The sequence below is a fragment of the Bubalus kerabau genome, chromosome 10, assembly GCF_029407905.1.
Source record: "Bubalus kerabau isolate K-KA32 ecotype Philippines breed swamp buffalo chromosome 10, PCC_UOA_SB_1v2, whole genome shotgun sequence".
Lineage (NCBI taxonomy): Eukaryota > Metazoa > Chordata > Mammalia > Artiodactyla > Bovidae > Bubalus > Bubalus kerabau.
In genome coordinates, this window is record NC_073633.1 from 17,264,854 (window position 1) to 17,283,285 (window position 18,432).

At 47.6% G+C, this 18,432-nt stretch overlaps 1 protein-coding gene across 9 annotated transcripts in view; it reads right to left on the reverse strand.

The window, feature by feature from the left end:
* Positions 1-18,432, reverse strand: part of MEGF11 (multiple EGF like domains 11) — a 389,965-nt gene that overhangs the window by 163,434 nt on the left and 208,099 nt on the right. The window contains exon 3 of one of the 9 annotated variants that reach the window (XR_008698846.1): positions 7,449-7,471. The exons of 5 other annotated variants lie outside the window; for them this stretch is intronic. The gene's annotated coding sequence lies outside the window, so the exon portion shown is untranslated. Of the gene's footprint in view, positions 1-7,448; positions 7,472-13,244; positions 13,328-17,482; positions 17,525-18,432 lie in introns of those variants that run through there. 3 more of the 9 variants (XR_008698847.1, XR_008698839.1, XR_008698854.1) reach the window with 3 other exon arrangements.

Sequence of the window (18,432 nt, forward strand, 5' to 3'; positions counted from 1 at the left end):
GATACCCCACGTCCAAGGTAAGAGAAACCCAAGTGAGACGGTAGGTGTTGCAAGAGGGCATCAAAGGGCAGACACCCTGAAACCACAATTACAGAAAACTAGTCAATCTAATCACATGGACCACAGCCTTGTCTAACTCAATGAAACTAAGCCATGCCGTGTGGGGCCACCGAAGACAGACGGGTCATGGTGGAGAGGTCTCACAGAATGTGGTCCACTGGAGAAGGGAATGGCAAACCACTTCAGTATTCTTGCCTTGAGAACCCCATGAACAGTATGAAAAGGCAAAATGATAGGACACTGAAAGAGGAACTCCCCAGGTAGGTAGGTGCCTAATATGCTACTGGAGATCAGTGAAGAAATAACTTCAGAAAGAATGAAGGGATGGAGCCAAAGCAAAAACAATACCCAGTCGTGGATGTGACTGGTGATAGAAGCAAGGTCCGATGATGTAAAGAGCAATATTGCATAGGAACTTGGAATGTCAGGTCCATGAATCAAGGCAATTGGAAGTGGTCAAATAGGAGATGGCAAGAGTGAACGTCGACATTCTAGGCATCAGCGAACTAAAATGGACTGGAATGGGTGAATTTAACTCAGATGACCATTATATCTACTGCTGTGGGCAGGAATCCCTTAGAAGAAATGGAGTAGCCATCATGGTCAACAGATGAGTCTGAAATGCAGTACTTGGATGCAATCTCAAAAACGACAGGATGATCTCTGGTCGTTTCCAAGGCAAACCATTCAATATCACAGTAATCCAAGCCTATGCCCCAGCCAGTAACGCTGAAGAAGTTGAAGTTGAATGATTCTGTGAAGACCTACAAAACCTTTTAGAACTAAGACCCAAAAAAGATGTCCTTTTCATTATAGGGGACTGCAATGCAAAAGTAAGAAGTCAAGAAACACCTGGAGTAACAGGCAAATTTGGCCTTGGAATACGGAATGAAGGAGGGCAAAGGCTAATAGAGTTTTGCCAAGAGAACACACTGGTCATAGCAAACACCTTCTTGCAACAACACAAGAGAAGACTCTGCACATGGACATCACCAGATGGTCAACACTGAAATCAGATTGATTATATTCTTTGCAGCCAAAGATGGAGAAGCTCTATACCAGTCAGCAAAAACAAGACTGGGAGCTGACTGTGGCTCAGATCATGAACTCCTTATTGCCAAATTCAGACTTAAATTGAAGAAAGTAGGGAAAACCACTAGACCATTCAGGTATGACCTAAAGCAAATCCCTTATGATTATACAGTGGAAGTGAGAAATAGATTTAAGGGACTAGATCTGATAGGCAGAGTGCCTGATGAACTATGGATGGAGATTCATGACACTGTACAGGACACAGGGATCAAGACCATCCCCATGGAAAATAAATGCAAAAAAGCAAAATGGCGGTCAGAGGAGGCCTTACAAATAGCTGTGAAAAGAAGAGAAGTGAAAAGCAAAGGAGAAAAGGAAAGATATTCCCATCTGAATGCAGAGTTCCAAAGAATAGCAAGAAAGCCTTCCTCAGCGATCAATGCAAAGAAATAGAGGAAAACAACTAGAGATCTCTTCAAGAAAATCAGCGATACCAAGGGAACATTTCATGCAAAGATGGGCTCGATAAAGGACAGAAATGGTATGGACCTAACAGAAGCAGAGGATATTAAGAAGAGGTGGCAAGAATACACAGAAGAACTGTACAAAAAAGATCTTCATGACCAAGATAATAATGATGGTATGATCATTCACCTAGAGCCAGACATCCTGGAATGTGAAGTCAAGTGGGCCTTAGGAAGCATCACTACGAACAAAGCTAGTGGAGGTGATGGAATTCCAGTTGAGCTATTTCAAATCCTGAAAGATGATGTTATGGAAGTGCTACACTCAATATGCCAGCAAATTTGGAAAACTCAGCAGTGGCCACAGGACTGGAAAATGTCAGTTTTCATTCCAGTCAAAAAGAAAGGCAATGCCAAAGAATGCTCAAACTACCACACAACTGCACTCATCTCACACGCTAGTAATGCTCAAAATTCTCCAAACCAGGCTTCAGCAATACGTGAACCATGAACTTCCAGATGTTCAAGCTGAATTTAGAAAAGGCAGAGGAACCAGAGATCAAATTGCCAACATCCGCTGGATCATCGAAAAAGCAAGAGAGTTCCAGAAAAACATCTATTTCTGCTTTACTGACTATGCCAAAGCCTTTGACTGTGTGGATCATAATAAACTGTGGAAAATTCTGAAAGAGATGGGAATACCAGACCACCCAACCAGCCTCTTGAGAAACCTATATGCAGGAAGCAACACTTAGAACTGGACATGGAACTATAGACTGGTTCCAAATAGGAAAAGGAGTACGTCAAGGCTGTATATTGTCACCCTGCTTATTTAACTTATATGCAGAGTACATCATGAGAAACACTGAGCTGGAAGAAGCACAAGCTGGAATCAAGATAGCCAGGAGAAATATCAATAACCTCAGATATGCAGGTGACACCACCCCTATGGCAGAAAGGGAAGAGGAACTAAAAAGTCTCTTGATGAAAGTGAAAGAGGAGAGTGAAAAAGTTGGCTTAAAGCTCAACATTCAGAAAACTAAGATCATGGCATCTGGTCCCATCACTTCATGGGAAATAGATGGGGAAACAGTGGAAACAGTGTCAGACTTTAATTTTTTGGGCTCCAAAATAATTACAGATGGTGATTGCAGCCAGGAAATTAAAAGATGCTTACTCCTTGGAAGGAAAGTTATGGCCAACCTAGATAGCATATTAAAAAGCAGAGACAGTACTTTGCCAACAAAGGTCTGTCTAGTCAAGGCTATGGTTTTTCCAGTGGTCATGTATGGATGTGAGAGTTGGACTGTGAAGAAAGCTGAGCACCGAAGAATTGATGCTTTTGAACTGTAGTGTTGGAGTAGACTCTTGAGAGTCCCTTGGACTGCCAGGAGGTCCAACCAGTCCATCCTAAAGGAGACCAGTCCTGGGTGTTCTTTGGAAGGACTGATGCTGAGGCTGAAACTCCAGTACTTTGGCCACCTCATGCGAAGAGTTGACTCATTGAAAAAGACCCTGATGCTGGGAGGGATTGGGGGCAGGAGAAGGGGACGACAGAGGATGAGATGGCTGGATGGCATCACGGACTCAATGCACATGAGTTTGGGTGAACTCTGGGAGTTGGTGACGGACAGGGAGGCCTGGCGTGCTGCAATTCATGGGGTCGCAAAGAGTCGGACATGACTGAGCAACTGAACTTAACTGAGGGGAAGACAGAAGAAAGGAAGGAAAAGTACAAAGAGAAGAGAATGAGCTATTAATATAAAAGGGAAGTAGGACTAGTTCAGACAATATGTCTAAATCCAGTGATTATAAAAGAGGCAGACAATGAAAGAAGATGTTGCTGGTGTAGACATAGAATCTGGATAAGTAGTGGATATAAACATAGAATCTGGGAACTGTAAAACCGTCCCTCCCACTCCAGAAAGTACATTTTACCCACTCACTCTTGATAAAACACACCATAAACTCCAGCATATATTACCCAAGGCTCCTGGACAAGATCACACTCAAACTCTGCTAATTGTCCTCTGATGGGGTGCCAACTTCTGAACCTTCAGATTATTTCATGAAACATGGTGTATAAATACTCTGGGCCATTGGCTACAATAAAAATATTGAGAGTCTCAGGCCCAGAATAAAGCCCCTATAAAGTTCATATTCTTTGGCTAATGCAGATTTCAATTATGCTCACCCATTTTCAACAGAAAAAGATGTAATGTTAATCAAACATTTAATTTGCAAGTGTTTTTCTCTGTAAATGTCATGTACAAGGAGATATTCAGATGTGACCCACAACCTAATTGCATAAGGATGTCTTATTTGGCAGTGTGTATCCGTGCTGCGGTGAGCAGAGAGGAAAGAGGCAGCCTCTTAGATTCTGATGCTCTGTGAATATCCTTCTTGTTTCAGAGTATGGAGCGTGTGGAAAATAAACCCGGTGCTATTTATAATGTTTGGTAACATTCCTGTCTCAACTCAGTTTTCATAGTAAATATCTTGCCCCCAAAGCAAGCTCTGTGATTCAAAGATCAGGTAATTGGAGGGGACCAATTTGCTGTTCAATTGCTAGTTATTAAATCACAGTGGTGAGGAGCCTTATGTGGTCTTACTGCCTAGGTTTTAAATACAAAACAGCCTCCATCTGATTTAGGGGTCTCTGAGAAGGGGTTTCTATCTCTTTCCTAGAGATGGTTCATGATTTTTCTTTTTAAAAGGAATCCCTAGGGACTTCTGTGGTGGTCCAGTGGCTAAGACTCTATAATTCCTATGTAGGGAACCCAGGTTTGATCCCTAGTCAGGGAACTAGATCCCACATGCCGCAACTAAGAGTTCACATGCTGCAATTAAAGATCCTGCATGCCACAACCAAGACCTGGTGCAGCTAAAACAAACAAAAACACAGCCCCCTCTACATATGTGTAAAATTTTTTCGAAGAAAAGAAGGAATCCCCAAATTTCCAGAGGCAGATGGACTTTATGACCAGAAGGCTGTATCAGCTGCAAGAGTGTGTGATTTCATGACACTGGGTCAGAGACTTCTGGAAAGCATGGTGACCCAGGCCCTTCCTACCCAGTATGTGGTCCCAGACCAGCAGCATTGGCATCACGTATGAGTTTGCTCGAAATGCAGGGTTTCGGGCCCACATTCCCTGCCCTCTTCCCAGCTACTGAATCAGAACCTGTGTTTTATTAAGATCCCCAGATGGTTCATGTGAGCAGCTCTGGTCTAGTTTGTGCCCCACTGAACTCTCTCAATTGCTGGGAAGTCTCTGACCCATTTCATTTTTTGCTGTTCTATGGGAAATAGATGGGGAAACAGTGGAAACAGTGTCAGACTTTAATTTTTTGGGCTCCAAAATCACTGCAGATGGTGACTGCAGCCATGACATTAAAAGACGCTTACTCCTTGGAAAGAAAGTTATGACCAACCTAGATAGCATATTCAAAAGCAGAGACATTACTTTGCCAACAAAGGTCCATCTAGTCAAGGCTATGGTTTTTCCAGTGGTCATGTATGGAGAAAGCTGAGCTCCGAAGAATTGATGCTTTTGAACTGTGGTGTTGGAGAAGACTCTTGAGAGTCTCTTGGACTGCAAGGAGGTCCAACCAGTCCATCCTAAAGGAGATCAGTCCTGGGTGTTTATTGGAAGGACTGATACTGAAGCTGAAACTCCAATACTTTGGCCACCTCATGCAAAGAATTGACTCATTGGAAAAGACTCTGATGCTGGGAGGGATTGGGGGCAGGAGGAGAAGGGGATGACAGAGGATGAGATGGCTGGATGGCATCACTGACTTGATGGACATGAGTTTGAATGAATTCCGGGAGTTGGTGATGAACAGGGAGGCCTGGCGTGCTGCAATTCATGGGGTCGCAAAGAGTTGGACACGACTGAGTGACTGAACTGAACTGAGGACTGGGGAGAAGCAGGAAGAGCTGAGAAGGGGGTGAAGTTGGGAGGGGTGGCAAGAGGGAATAGGACTTAACCTTCTGAGCCTCATTTTCCCCATCTGTAAAATGGGAGGTCAAAATACCCACCCTACTCAGGGTTGTTGTGAAGATTATGAACAAGATAATGTAGATATGGTGCCCAACCCTGGCCCTGACACATACTAGGTGCTCAACTCAATAAATACAAGTTCCCTGCCTATTGGAACCTCACACACCCTGGTGGACAGCCACGCAGACAAGAGCTTTAGCCTGCTACAATCTTGAGCCTTAGGCCTATAGCTTCTAATTCAGACAAAGAAACTGCTATCTGCTGAGAAGAAAAGAAATAAAAGCTGGAGAAGCAGGACCCCTCAGGGTTATGAGGCTCTAGTTACCAACGATACAGACATCACTCACTTATTCAGGGCACGAAATGAAGAACACGTCTGGAGACCAGGGCTCTAGATCTGATTCTGCTAGGGACTCTCAATGTGACCCTGGGCCTCTGTTTCCCTACTTGTGCCAGGGAGAGGGTAGAATTCATCCTCACCAAAGTCCCTTCTCACCCTGTCATTCTCTGATTCTGCCCAGAGATGCAGGGAACAACTCTCGCCAAAAGCTGCATGCAGACTTTTCGCACTGGAAAAATTAATTCAGTCCTCAATATTTCAGTCTATAAATTACTGGCCAATCTGGTTCAGAAATATTAAGGGAACATTTATAAACTGCACCTTCCATTCAACGCTGCGGAGTAAAGATCTTGGGGCTTTCAGATGTTTATCTTCCTTAAAGCCCCAGCTAGAATCAATCTCCCCCAGACTTCACTGCAGAGAATATCATTTCAAGGCAGAGATGGTATGTCAGGAGATGTTCCTCTCCCTGCCCCCGCTCCCTGCTCTTGGGAATTCAGCTCCCCAAATTCAAACTGGAGACTCTGAGTGAAGCCAAGTGAGGGTGGGGAGGAGGGGAGGAGAAGTCAGCAGTGACAGAGGCTGGGGTGGGCCACACTGTCCTGATCCACTCTGGCAGGGCCGAGGGGAGTGGTGTTGGCTCAAGGGCCCTGAGAACGGGCCGGGAAGTTAAGCTGTCTTCCGCAGTAATTGATTTTGACAGTATAACAAGTTAATTCGTCACTGTTTTGCAACTTATTTGAGAATTCGTCGGTAAGCAGAGTCCCATAGGACAGCTTGTAATCACTTGTAAACTCAAATTAGGTCTCCCAGTTAAATACCGTTGATATCAGGTACAGCTGGGCTTCCACCAGTGACTACAAATGGGCCGCTTTCACCTTCTCTATTACATCAAGGACATGCTCTGGCTGGGGGTGATGAAAGCCGATGAAGGCCAAGTTATGGGCACCATAATTACAGAGTGATCACGCTAATTGGAAATACCTTTATGGGAGGGAAGAGAGGCAGACTGAGTCCCCCATCTCTTAAATACACCATATTCTCTCTCCTCGGTTATTATAATTATGTTTAGGCTCATTGACGTGTCATCATGAAAAATGGAATGAACTAGGAGAAAAAGACTTGTTAGGACCCAGCTCCTTGAGTAGAATTAATATGTGAACTAAACCCCTTTCCAGCCAGAGGGGCTTCTCCATGCTTTATTACAATAGTTTATCAGGAACAGTTATTTTAATACCAGGCCATAAAGACGGTATCAGGTGGCAGCTTTATTTCCCAGGAGTTAAATATTAATTGCCAATGCAAAAGGAATATAAAAATGACATGGGGAACAAATATTCCAGCTTCCTGCAAAGTAAAAAGAATTCTTTAACATGAGCATTTCCACAAGAGGGTACACAATGAGGCTTAATTAAAATGCACTATTATTCCGTGACTTTTCCTCATGGTGGCTTCGATGAGACGGGCTCACAGATGTCTCAGATGGAAGCAGGGGCCACATCCTTGGAGGCTGACAGCCCTCCAGAAAACACGGCCTCTCAGCAGCATAGCAGGGCCACCGCCATAAATGGCTAATACCAGAACAGAGGCCGGGAGGTAAGTGCAACTTTACCTAAGAGCCTTAAACTGTTTTAACTACCGTTTCAATCAAGCCTGGAAGTTTGAAATGTGGCACTAAAGACACTTCTTCGAGAAGCTGTTTTCTTTCCACCCCCAGAGCTAATAAATCCAAAAGGCCTACTTAGGTAAGACAAGCCAGGAGCTGAGGAAGCAGTTTCGAGATCCGTTGGAAACATCCCTCGAGGGGAAGAGGGGCCGCCTTGCACTGGGCTCTGGAGGCCCCCAGTGCGGTGAGGCAGGCACAGATTTGAGGTACAGTTCGCAGGGCTGGGACAAGTCCATCCAAATCCCCAAGCCCTTCCACAGCTCCAGAGGTCCCGAGGAAGGGATGAAAATTGCCTCTGCATGCCCCCAGCCATATCCCCTCTCTGTAGAAGGCAGACATCAACAAGTCACTGCATCCTGTCTCCTCCTTCCAGGGGTGGCCCCATTCTAGTGCGACCCCCACCCCCCATTCCAGAAAGAGAAGGTGCCGCCTTATCAGTTCCATGCAATGCTCTACTGGGGCTTCCCAAGTGGCGCTAGTGGTGAAGAATCCACCTGCCAATGCAGGAGATACCAGAGATGCCACATGGATCCCTGGGTCCGGATGATTCCCTGGGGAAGGAAATGGCAACCCACTCCAGTATTCTCACCTGGAAAATCCCGTGGACAGAGGAGCCTAGGGCTGCCATCCATGTGGTCGCAAAGAGTCAGACATAACTGAGCACACACGCATGCAATGCTCTTAACTGAGCTGGGACACATTGGTATTCCTGCTTCAGTTACTAACATCCTGAAATGTTTCCATACTGGTCAGTAAAGAGCCATTTACGTGAGCCCTCAAGTCCGTCTCCTGGCTGCCCCAGCCGTCCCAGCCCTTCACTGGACCTCCGCCTGTAGGATGCCCATCCACTCAGCAATTAAAGCCTGGGGCCTGGGGGTGGGTAGGTCAGTACCCCTTCATCACACACACTTCCAATATCACCACTCATTGCCTCCAGGGAGCCTTCTCTGGACCTGTCCCACTTAGAAACCATCTGTCTAAGCCCCTTAGCTCACTCAGAAGCCTGCTGGCACCTCCAGGGTAGCCCAGGCTAGTGTTGTACCCATCCCTGCCATCCTCACCACGTGGAAGTCCTCCCCGACTCTATCCCGAGTCTTGCCGCTCCCGGGCACCACTTTCTCTGGCTCATCCTGCCAGCCTCATTAGAACCCCGCTGTCCCCTCTCAGCCTCTGGCATTCCTGCAGAGGAGGAGAGCCCACTGCTCAGCAGGTCCTCTTTCTGCTAATTGGGTTTTAATGGTCCTGGGCTCATCGGCTGCCATGTTGGGCTCCAGTCCAGATGGGGAGACTGGAAAAGCAGGAGTGTGACTTAATAAAGGATACCTGCCACCCTCATGGAAAATCCCATGGATGGAGGAGCCCGGTAGGCTGCAGTCCATGGGGTCGCTAAGGGTCGGACCCAACTGAGCGACTTCACTTTCACTTTTCACTTTCATGCATTGGAGAAGGAAATGGCAACCCACTCCAGTGTTCTTGCCTGGAGAATCCCAAGGACGGGGGAGCCTGGTGGGCTGCCGTCTATGGGGTTGCACAGAGTCGGACACGACTGAAGTGACTTAGCAGCAGCAGCAGCAGCAGCCACCCTCATGACCCACTTGCTTCTGACTCAGTGGAGCCCCTGGCTCTCCTGCCTGCCCAGTCCCAGAGTGCCCCACAGGACTGGCGAACCACTTGCCCCAGCCCCAGGCTCTTAAAGGCAGAGAAACATGGGCTGTGCAGGCTCAGGAGTAGAGGATGGGGAGAAACAGAGATCCAGGGATCCTCGTTTGTCAGGATCAGGAGATCGACTGGCCTGCTAGCCTTTGAGAGATGCTGGGGACATGTCCCAGACCCCCAGGGACTTCTGTGCCCGCTCTGTGTGTAAGATAGAGCCGCTCCTTCTAGAAGTTGGGCTCTCAAGCATGAAGCTAATGTGCTGATTTATTTACCTAATTATAGTAAAACAAACAAGCTGGAGACTAAGGCAGATTTGTACTCTTGTTCAAAAAGCAGCCACACCTCTCTGCCCAGGTTCCTGGGATGCTTGGCAGCAGGGAAGGGCAGGCAAGGATCTGAGTGGGAACCTGGAAGAGGCAGATGGGGTGTTGGCAAGTATTTGAATTCTGGAAACTGGCACAGAGGCAGGGGGCAGAGAGATGGGGCAGGGGGGACAAGAGATGGACAAATAGCTTGGAGGCCAGAGAGATGGAGGATGGGGGTGAAAAGATGAGAGGCAAGGGAAATGAGAAGGGGCAGGGGAGAGAGGAACAGGGAGCTAGGGACTGGGGGTGGTAAGACAAGAGATGATAACAGAGGATTTCCCTGGTGGTCCAGTGGCTAAGACCCCGAGCTCTCAATGCAGGAGTGCTGGGTTCAATTTCTGCCCGGGGAATTAGATCCCACATGTTGTGACTAAGAGTTCTCATGCTGCAACTAAAGATCTTGAGTGCTGCGACTAAATAAGCCATGGGCCAAAACTAAGATTCAGCGAAGCCAAATAAGTAAATAAAAATGCTTAAAGATAAAAGAGATGATGTCAGTGAGATAAGGGAAGGGACTGAAGGACAAGAGACCAGAGGAATTGGGATGAGGACAGAGTAAGGGGACAGGGATGGGACAGAAGTTAGGGAGAAAGAGGACAAAGAGACAAACACAGGGCAAAGGCCGTCCATGAAACAGAGATGGAAGGAGAGCAGGAGGTCAAGGAAAGAGATAATACTCTTGCCCCAAACCCGTTTTCAGGCCCCTCAAGGCCCCCAAGTCGACCACAGTCTCTTCCCTCGCAGACTCATCTCCATGCCCCAAGCACCTGCTGCTCCCAAGTGTCCCCCTCCTGCATGAGCATGTCTGTCCTTACCTCCGGATTGTGAGCACACACTTGCGTACCTTAGTGTCCCAGGTGCCTGGTGCAGTGAGTGAGCAGTGAAGCCTTATGGCATTGAGTTGAACGTGGACCAATACCTAGGAATTATGACAAATACACAGAGACAACAGCCTACAGGGATGGAGAGAGAAACCCTGGGGCCAGCACCTTGATACCTGGCAGCTGGCTTGCCTCTGGCTTGGGAAAGACTACCACTGGTGCCCAGGCTTCCCTGGTAGTTCAGCTGGTAAAGAATCTGCCTGCAGTGCAGGAGACGCTGGTTCAATTCCTGAGTCAGGAAGATCCTCTGGAGAAGGGATAGGCTACCCATTCCAGTATTCTTGGGCTTCCTTGGTGGCTCAGATGATAAAGAATCTGCCTGCGATGCGGGAGACATGGGTTCTATCTCTGGGTCGGGAAGATTCCCTGAAGGAGGGCATGGCAACCCACTCCAGTATTCTTGCCTGGAGAATCCCCACGGACAGAGGGGCCTAGTGGGCTACAGTCCATGGGGTCAGAAAGAGTCGGACATGACTTAGCAACTAAGCACAGCACAGCACCACTGATGCCCGGGGCCAAAGGTACCGGCTCCCAGACCCCGGGGTAGGCAGGGCCTGGACTGGGGACTGGAGGAAGCAGAGACACCACCCTTCCAAGGCCAGAGTAGCCGAAGATGGGGAGCCCAAAATGCTCTATTCTGGCCTCAGAGAAGACTGAGGTGGTGGGGGGAGCAGGCAGTCACCCAGGCCATCCCCAGGCAGGCAGGCTAATGCTGATTTCCTGCCACACTGTTCCCCTCCCCTAGCATTCCCACCCCCTCCCATCCTAGACTGGGAAGGCTTTCACCCACATTTCAGTCTCAGACTCATTCACTGATTCATTTCTATATTTCTTGAGTATAGGGCACTGATCCAGACACTGGGGATGGATACACTGGTGAAGGGCCCTCAGTGGGCTTACAGGCCACAGGACAGACAGACAGCAGCCATGTAACCTGGTCAGGGTGGGGAGTGGGGCCCCAGTGCAGGGAGCAGAGATTCTGGAGCCTCCTTTTGGTCAGGTGGTCAGAGAGGCCTCTCTGGGAAGAGGACATCTGATTCATGAGGATCAAGAGGAGCCAACTCTGCAAAGATTGGAGAAAGCTCCTTCCAGGCAGAGAACTCAGCAAGTGCAAAGGCCCCACAGCAGAAAAAGTCCTGCCAGGCTTGTGGGGCAGCCAGAGGCCCGCATGACAGATTCACAGCCCGCAGGGGTGAGGCTGGGACGGGTGGAGGGGGCGAGAGGCGGGCCAGGGCCGGGGTGTGCCAGGTCTTGTCGAGAAGGCCAAGAGTTTGGATTTTTTTCTAAGGACCATGCGGAGACACTGGAGGGCTTTTAGCTGGTGAAACAAGATCTAACTCATTTCCCCAGTGATAGTAACTGAGCACCCACTACGTGCCAGGCACTGCTGCAGCTGTGAGCACCAAGGACTCGTCGTGAGCCAGACAGAGGCAAGTCCCTGCCCCCATGAAGCTTCCTTTCTAGCGGGAGAAGACAGAAGATGAATATAACACATGTGTAGATTACACATCCTGGTAAAAGACAGTAAGTGCTATCTGAAAATTCGAGCAGGAGAGAGGGGATCAGCAATGCTGGGGACAGGAGGGTTGTAATTTCACAACTACAATTATCCAGATGACCTCGCGGAGAATGTGATATTTGAGAAAAGACTTGAAGAAGGTGAGTGTGAAGGCCGCCTGTTCTTGCCCTGGAAAAGCCCCTCCAATCTTGAGAGTAGGCTGGCCCTGGGACTTGCTTCTAGCTAACAGAACAGGACACAGGTGACTAGCTGGCACTCCGTTACGGCATGTGCAATGTGTTACGCTATGGAGAAGGCTCCCTTTTGCTCTATGCACTAGGAAGACTTCCCTCCCTTGCTGGCAGAAGTGAGTTGCCACGCTGTGCGAAGGCCTACAGAGAAGGCCCATGGCAAGGCATGCACAGTACTGTTACCACAAGCGTCTCTGACACTAGCAGTTTCATTGCACAACTAATTGGCTCTAAGGCAGTTTTGCCATAAAGGGGAAAATAACTGGCTGACAGTTTGGTTTGACTTACAGCAGGTATTTTTACATCATAAAGTACTTACATCCCACATTAGATCCTGAGTCCTTAAATGACTAACTTTGAGAAAGTATTGTCACTTTCTCTGAGATATACCCGAATACAACTATGACCATGAATCTACTCACTTTAAATGTATTTAAATATTATTTGTGTTTTCATTTTTCACAATAAAATCTTTAAAATTTTCAATTAATTTTCATGTTTCATTATGTCCTTCTTAATGTCTTCTATTCTATTTTTTGTTATCTTATTTTTCGTGGCAAAATTGTCTTACATCCAATTAGTTGTATGCTGAAACTGCTTGCAGCCAAGATTCTTACAGCAAGAATATTTAAAAGCAGAAGGACACATGGCAAGGAACTGTGGGCGGCCTCTAGACATTCAGTCCAGTTCAGTCGCTCAGTCGTGTCTGACTCTTTGCGACCCCATGAATTGCAGCACGCCAGGCCTCCCTGTCCATCACCGACTCCTGGAGTTCACTCAGACTCACGTCCATTGAGTCAGTGATGCCATCCAGCCATCTCATCCTCTGTCGTCCCCTTCTCCTCCTGCCCCCAATCCCTCCCAGCATCAGAGTCTTTTCCAATGAGTCAACTCTTCACATCTAGACGTTAGCAGCTCCTAAATGACAGCAGGTGAATGGGCCTCAGTCTGATGACTAAAAGAGCTGGATTCTGTAAGAGCTGGAGGAAGCTGGGAAGCAGGTCTTCCCCAGTTGAGCCTCTGATGAAACTGCAGCCCACCGCAACTTTGGTTGTAGCCTCATGAGACCTTGAATAGAGGACCCATCGAAGCCATGTTTGAATTCCTGACCTAAAGAAATTATATTTATGCCATTAAATTTGTGGTAACTTGTTACAAAGCAATAGGAAACAAAATAAGCTGAGTGTGAGCTATGCGGATATTGGGGGGAGGAAGTTCCAGGCTGAAGGCATAGATAGCACAAAGGCCCTGAGGCAGGAGAGCAATCTCACAGAAGTCAGAATGGCAGCTGTACAAGGGAACAATTGTAGAAGACGAGATTGAATGACATGACAGAGTGACATGGAGGCTTTGTTTTTTTGGTGTGATAGACATTTTTGTCAAAATACCTCTTTGAATAATGAAAAAGTGTATTTCAGAGGTGAATTTTAAAATTACAATCTATAAAAACAACTAGGACAGATATGTATTCAGAGAAATTAAATGTCCCCTGAACCATAGCTAGGGTGGTAAAAAGGTATATATTTACTACTCTCAAAATTTCACGTTTATTCAAATACTAACAAGTTATATAATTTCAAACTAATGGTTTTGTATCTAGATAAATTGATACTTATATTTGGAAACACTCCAAGACTCCTGGAGTTTAAATGTTTGGAGATTTAAACATAATTTCCAAGTGGCTCCTAGAGTTCTGTTTTTTTTTTTTTTTTTAGTATTTATTTGGCTGTGCTGGGTCTTAGTTGCTGCACGTGAGCTCTTAGCTGTGGCATGTGAGATCAAGTTCCCTGATCAGGGACTGAACCTGGGCCCACTGCATTGGGAGCACAGAATCTTAGCTAATGGGAGTCCTCCTAGAGGTTCTGAGCAGAAGCGGGACCTTGTCTCATCCATGTTTTAGAGTGCATGCTGGCTGCTGGGTGGAAAAGAGGCTGCAGAGGGAAAGTGAATGGACACGGGGCCCCCGTGGGGGCGGCTGCACTTGTCATGGTGGACACGGTGGTCTTTTCCCACCAACAGGCCCTGGATGGTGGGTCCATGGGATGTCTGCAAAGGCTGGGAAAATGACAAAGCCTGGTCCCTGTCCTTAGGCAGCAGAAGCTACAGGTCACAGCCCCAGCCCCAAGCCAGGCGGCAACCCCGTGTATTGCATAAGCACCTACTGTGTGCAAGGCCTGTGCCCTGGGCCACAGTTCCTCATTCTGATATTTCTGCTTGGGTTAGGAGCATCCCAGAATGGGCTTGGGGAGATGCTGAGCTTTGTTTGGGGAGCCTTTCTTGATTGGCCCCCAAATTTACAGTATTCCTTATCCCGAAAGCTCTCCACACTTCAAAGTTCCCCATTAAATTTGCATTAGTCAGATTAAAATCCACAGAGGAAAGACATAAAGAGAATAAAACAAATATGTCTTATGAACCTACTACTTAGACATTGTGCTGGGAGCATTTATTTCTTAAATGAAGCATGTGATTGGTGTGACTGTCTTCATTTTTTTCCCCTAATGAGGAAACAAGCTCAGAAAAGTCAAGTTACAGACCCAAGGTTGCACAAAAACAACTCCACAGTTGGGATCTGAACCCAGTCCGTCTGATTCCAAAGGCCCTGTTCAAACCTACCAGCATACCAGGCACCTAGGGCTTTGATGGAATACTATTGCAAGAAAATAGAACACTGTATAAAACAACTCCACACCCCACCAATAAGCCACTTTCCCCAGGCAATACATAGTGTAACAGCATTCCAGGACAATGGCTGAATTGGGACAATGTCTCAGGAGGGTATGGGTTTGTAAAATGACATATTGAATAATTATTTTAAGTGCTATTGTTTCATTGTCTCCCCCATCAGACTGGGGGAGCTCTGTGAGTCAGTCTGAGCCTCCCACACCAACCTGGAAGTTTTTGAAGAGGCCTGGCAGGCTACAGTCCATGGGGTCGCAAAGACGCTACCAAACGACTAGGCACTTCTTCTAAGACCCCTTCCTGCCCCTCCCCAACACACTCCAGCCCCTCCTACCATGCTCGTCCACAAGCCCTCATTGGCTGGGCTGCATGTCCATAACGATCCCACGGGTTTTGAAAGCACCAACACAGCGGACAGAGGCAAGAGAAGGGAATGTGGCTGTGATGTGCCCACCATCAGAGCACGCCCTGACACCCCGCCATGGCACCTAATACTTTGGAGCAGTAGTCAGAAATAGAATATAAAAATGAAGCTTTGATGGACATTTGGGTTGCTTCCATGTCCTGGCTATTGTAAATAGTGCTGCAGTGAACTGCATTTAGGATTGACATATATATACTACCTTGTGTGAAATAGCTAGTGGGAAGCCGCTGCATAGCACAAGGAACGGAGTGCTCTGTGATTACCTAGAGGGCCGTGATAGGGGAAGACTGAAAGGAGGTCAAAGAGGGAGGAAATATATATGCACATACAGCTGATTCATTTCCTTGTACAGCAAAAACCAGTGCAACATTGTAAAGTAATTATACTCCAATAAAAGAAATGGAAAATTTGCTGTATGCCAAATAAGCTAGGAAATTATAGACTGTAAACTACCAGTCTATTCTGTTCTGTGATGGTTAAAAAAAAGAAAGTCGAGTTTATCTCCGAGATTGAAACGAAAAGCAAAGGGGAGAATGGCATGTGCTCTCTCTTGACTCAACCTCTCACCCCCAGTCAACCTGGATGCCCCCGCCACCCCGGCTGGGGCATTTTGGTTGCCCTTGACTCTGCACATCTGGATATGATGGCCTGTTACTGGGGTCTACAGAGGGGTCGAAGGATTGATTAGCTTACTTCTAAGTGGCATCCCCCCTCCACCCCCTCACACCAGCTCCCCAAGAGGCAGTGAGCGGGGTGGGTCAGGGTGGGTGCTGAGGCGCCCTTGAAGTTTGCTTCTCAGCAAACATCACCCTGGCGGGAGGACACTGCCAAGTATGGCTTAATGGCCTCCTGCTGCTCTTTGCATTATTGATTGCAATCCCTGCTTAGAAACTTGAAAATGAGATTTTTTTTTTCCCTCTATCGATTTTCCCATCTTTTCCACTTGGCAAACACCAAGATTTCCCCCTGACTTTTCACTGCTGGGGGTACTTGAGGAGGGAACAATGAGGTGGGGGGCTCTTGGGCTTCCCCTCATCTTCTAAGGGACAAGGGAAACTTCCACCCAGGTGTCCTGCTGCAGAGGGGCTGGGGCCCAGGGCTCAGGAACATGCCTTGGAGCTGGGGTGACCAGTTGGCCCCTGCATTTTATAAAGAGACACCCCAAGTTAATAGGATTTGGGACTGGAAAAAGCCACTTTGCCCATCTCTCATTTCAGACAGTTCTGAACAGGGATTGAAGAGGCCAGAAAATTTGAAGAGAAGGGCTCTATGAGATTTGACCTCTGCCTGAGAGCTTCCCAAATCCTAGGAAGAGACTGTTTAACAAAGGAAGGCTGCAAAGTAGGGTTTCTGACAGCTCAGTTACAAGGTCATGAGAGGTGTATCGAAGACAGTTCCTTGAGAGCAGGGGACTCAGGGTCAGGAGAACATGGTTCTTAGGGTCCCCGCACTGACACCAGAGCCCGCAGAACCATCTTCCTAGACACTGACCCTCCCTCCCCTCTCCAGGCTTCCTCATCACACACATAGATAGTTGTTGTTGTTCAGCTGCTCAGTCGTGTCCGACTCTTTGCGACCCCATGGACTGCAGCACGCCAGGCCTCCCTGTCCTTCACCATCTCCCGGAGCTTGCTCAAACTCATGTCCATTGAGTCGGCGATGCCGTCCAACCATCTCATCCTCTGTCGTCCCCTTCTCCTCCTGCCTTCAATCTTTCCCACATAGATACTGGGACTCATCCAACATAATGTTTGCATAGTATTGTTGGAGGCCCAGAAGGAATCTACAGCAATTTAAAATTTTATGCGTCTACTTCAATAATAATTTAAAAAAAAAACAAACATCAGCAAAACCTGGATTGTTGTGCAAAACCCAGCTGACTGCATTGTAACTGAGCATTGCAATGTCCTCCCTGGCCTCAGCCCTGCATTTCTTTGGGGAGGGGCCCCACTCCACCATGCTTCCAGCCTACTCCCAAGTGGAGACCCCCATCCCCCATGGGTCCCAGTCTGAGACAAGCCTTTTGCACTGTCCTCACACCAAACTCCAATTATAGAAACTGCTCAGACCTCTAGGCTCCCAGGAGGTGAGGTCCTTCCATCTCCCTGCCAGGCTCCTGATGAGGTAGGGATGTCTCCTGAAGGCATCACTCCCAGTCAGCCCATCCCACTTTGAGTTGAGGCTCAGAGTCATCCCAATTCCTAAGAAAAGTCAAACCCCATCAATCCAAGCTATCCTGCTGCCATTTCCCTGCAGGGGAGCTGAAGTCATGAGATGCCCTGTGACCCAGCAATCAGGAGGCAGTGGAGGTCCCCAGGAAGGAGATGAGATGTATGTATCCATCTGCTACCCTGCAGTTGGCTCCAGTTCTCACCCATGGATGAGGGTGGAGCAGTGCTCCCAGGTGGAGCCAGCCTGCTTGCCACTGGCTAGGCAACCTTGGTACCTGTCTGGGATTCAGCATCTTCATCTGTAAAATGGGAAGAGTATCCCCATTTTTTCCCTCTATTGATTTTCCCATCTTTTCCACTTGGCAAACACCAAGACTCCCCCCTCACTTTTCACTGCTGACTTGCAGTTCGATGTAAGGATTAAATGGGTTAATACAAAGTGCTTAGAGCAGTGTTTGCCACAAACTAAGTGTGTGAAGAATGAAAGCTATTACTTCCTCAGTGGGGAAGCTGAACCAGATGGATCTATAAAGCTTCACCCAGGTCTAAGGTTTGATTAAATCTCAGAGACACATCCCTGCATAGCGTTCCTGCAGCTGCTGTTACTTCTACAAACACCACCAGCGATAGTGATACTTAACACCTCTGTAAAGTACGTTCACATCCGGTGCCACATCTGTTGCGTCCTTAGAGCCTCAGAACAGCCCTGTGAGATAAACATCAATGTTTCCATTTTACAGATAGAGAAACTGAGGCCCAGAGCAACTACAGGACTTACAGGCCTTGCAGCTGTTTGAGAGTCATTAAAAGGACCAGAATCCAGCTCTCCTGGGGCAACCTCACAGTTTTTCCTGTCATCTCCACAGCATCCTATCTGTGGCAGATGGAAGGATTTGCCTCTGGCCAACAGGGCCTGTAACACCTGAGCCCCAAGAGGC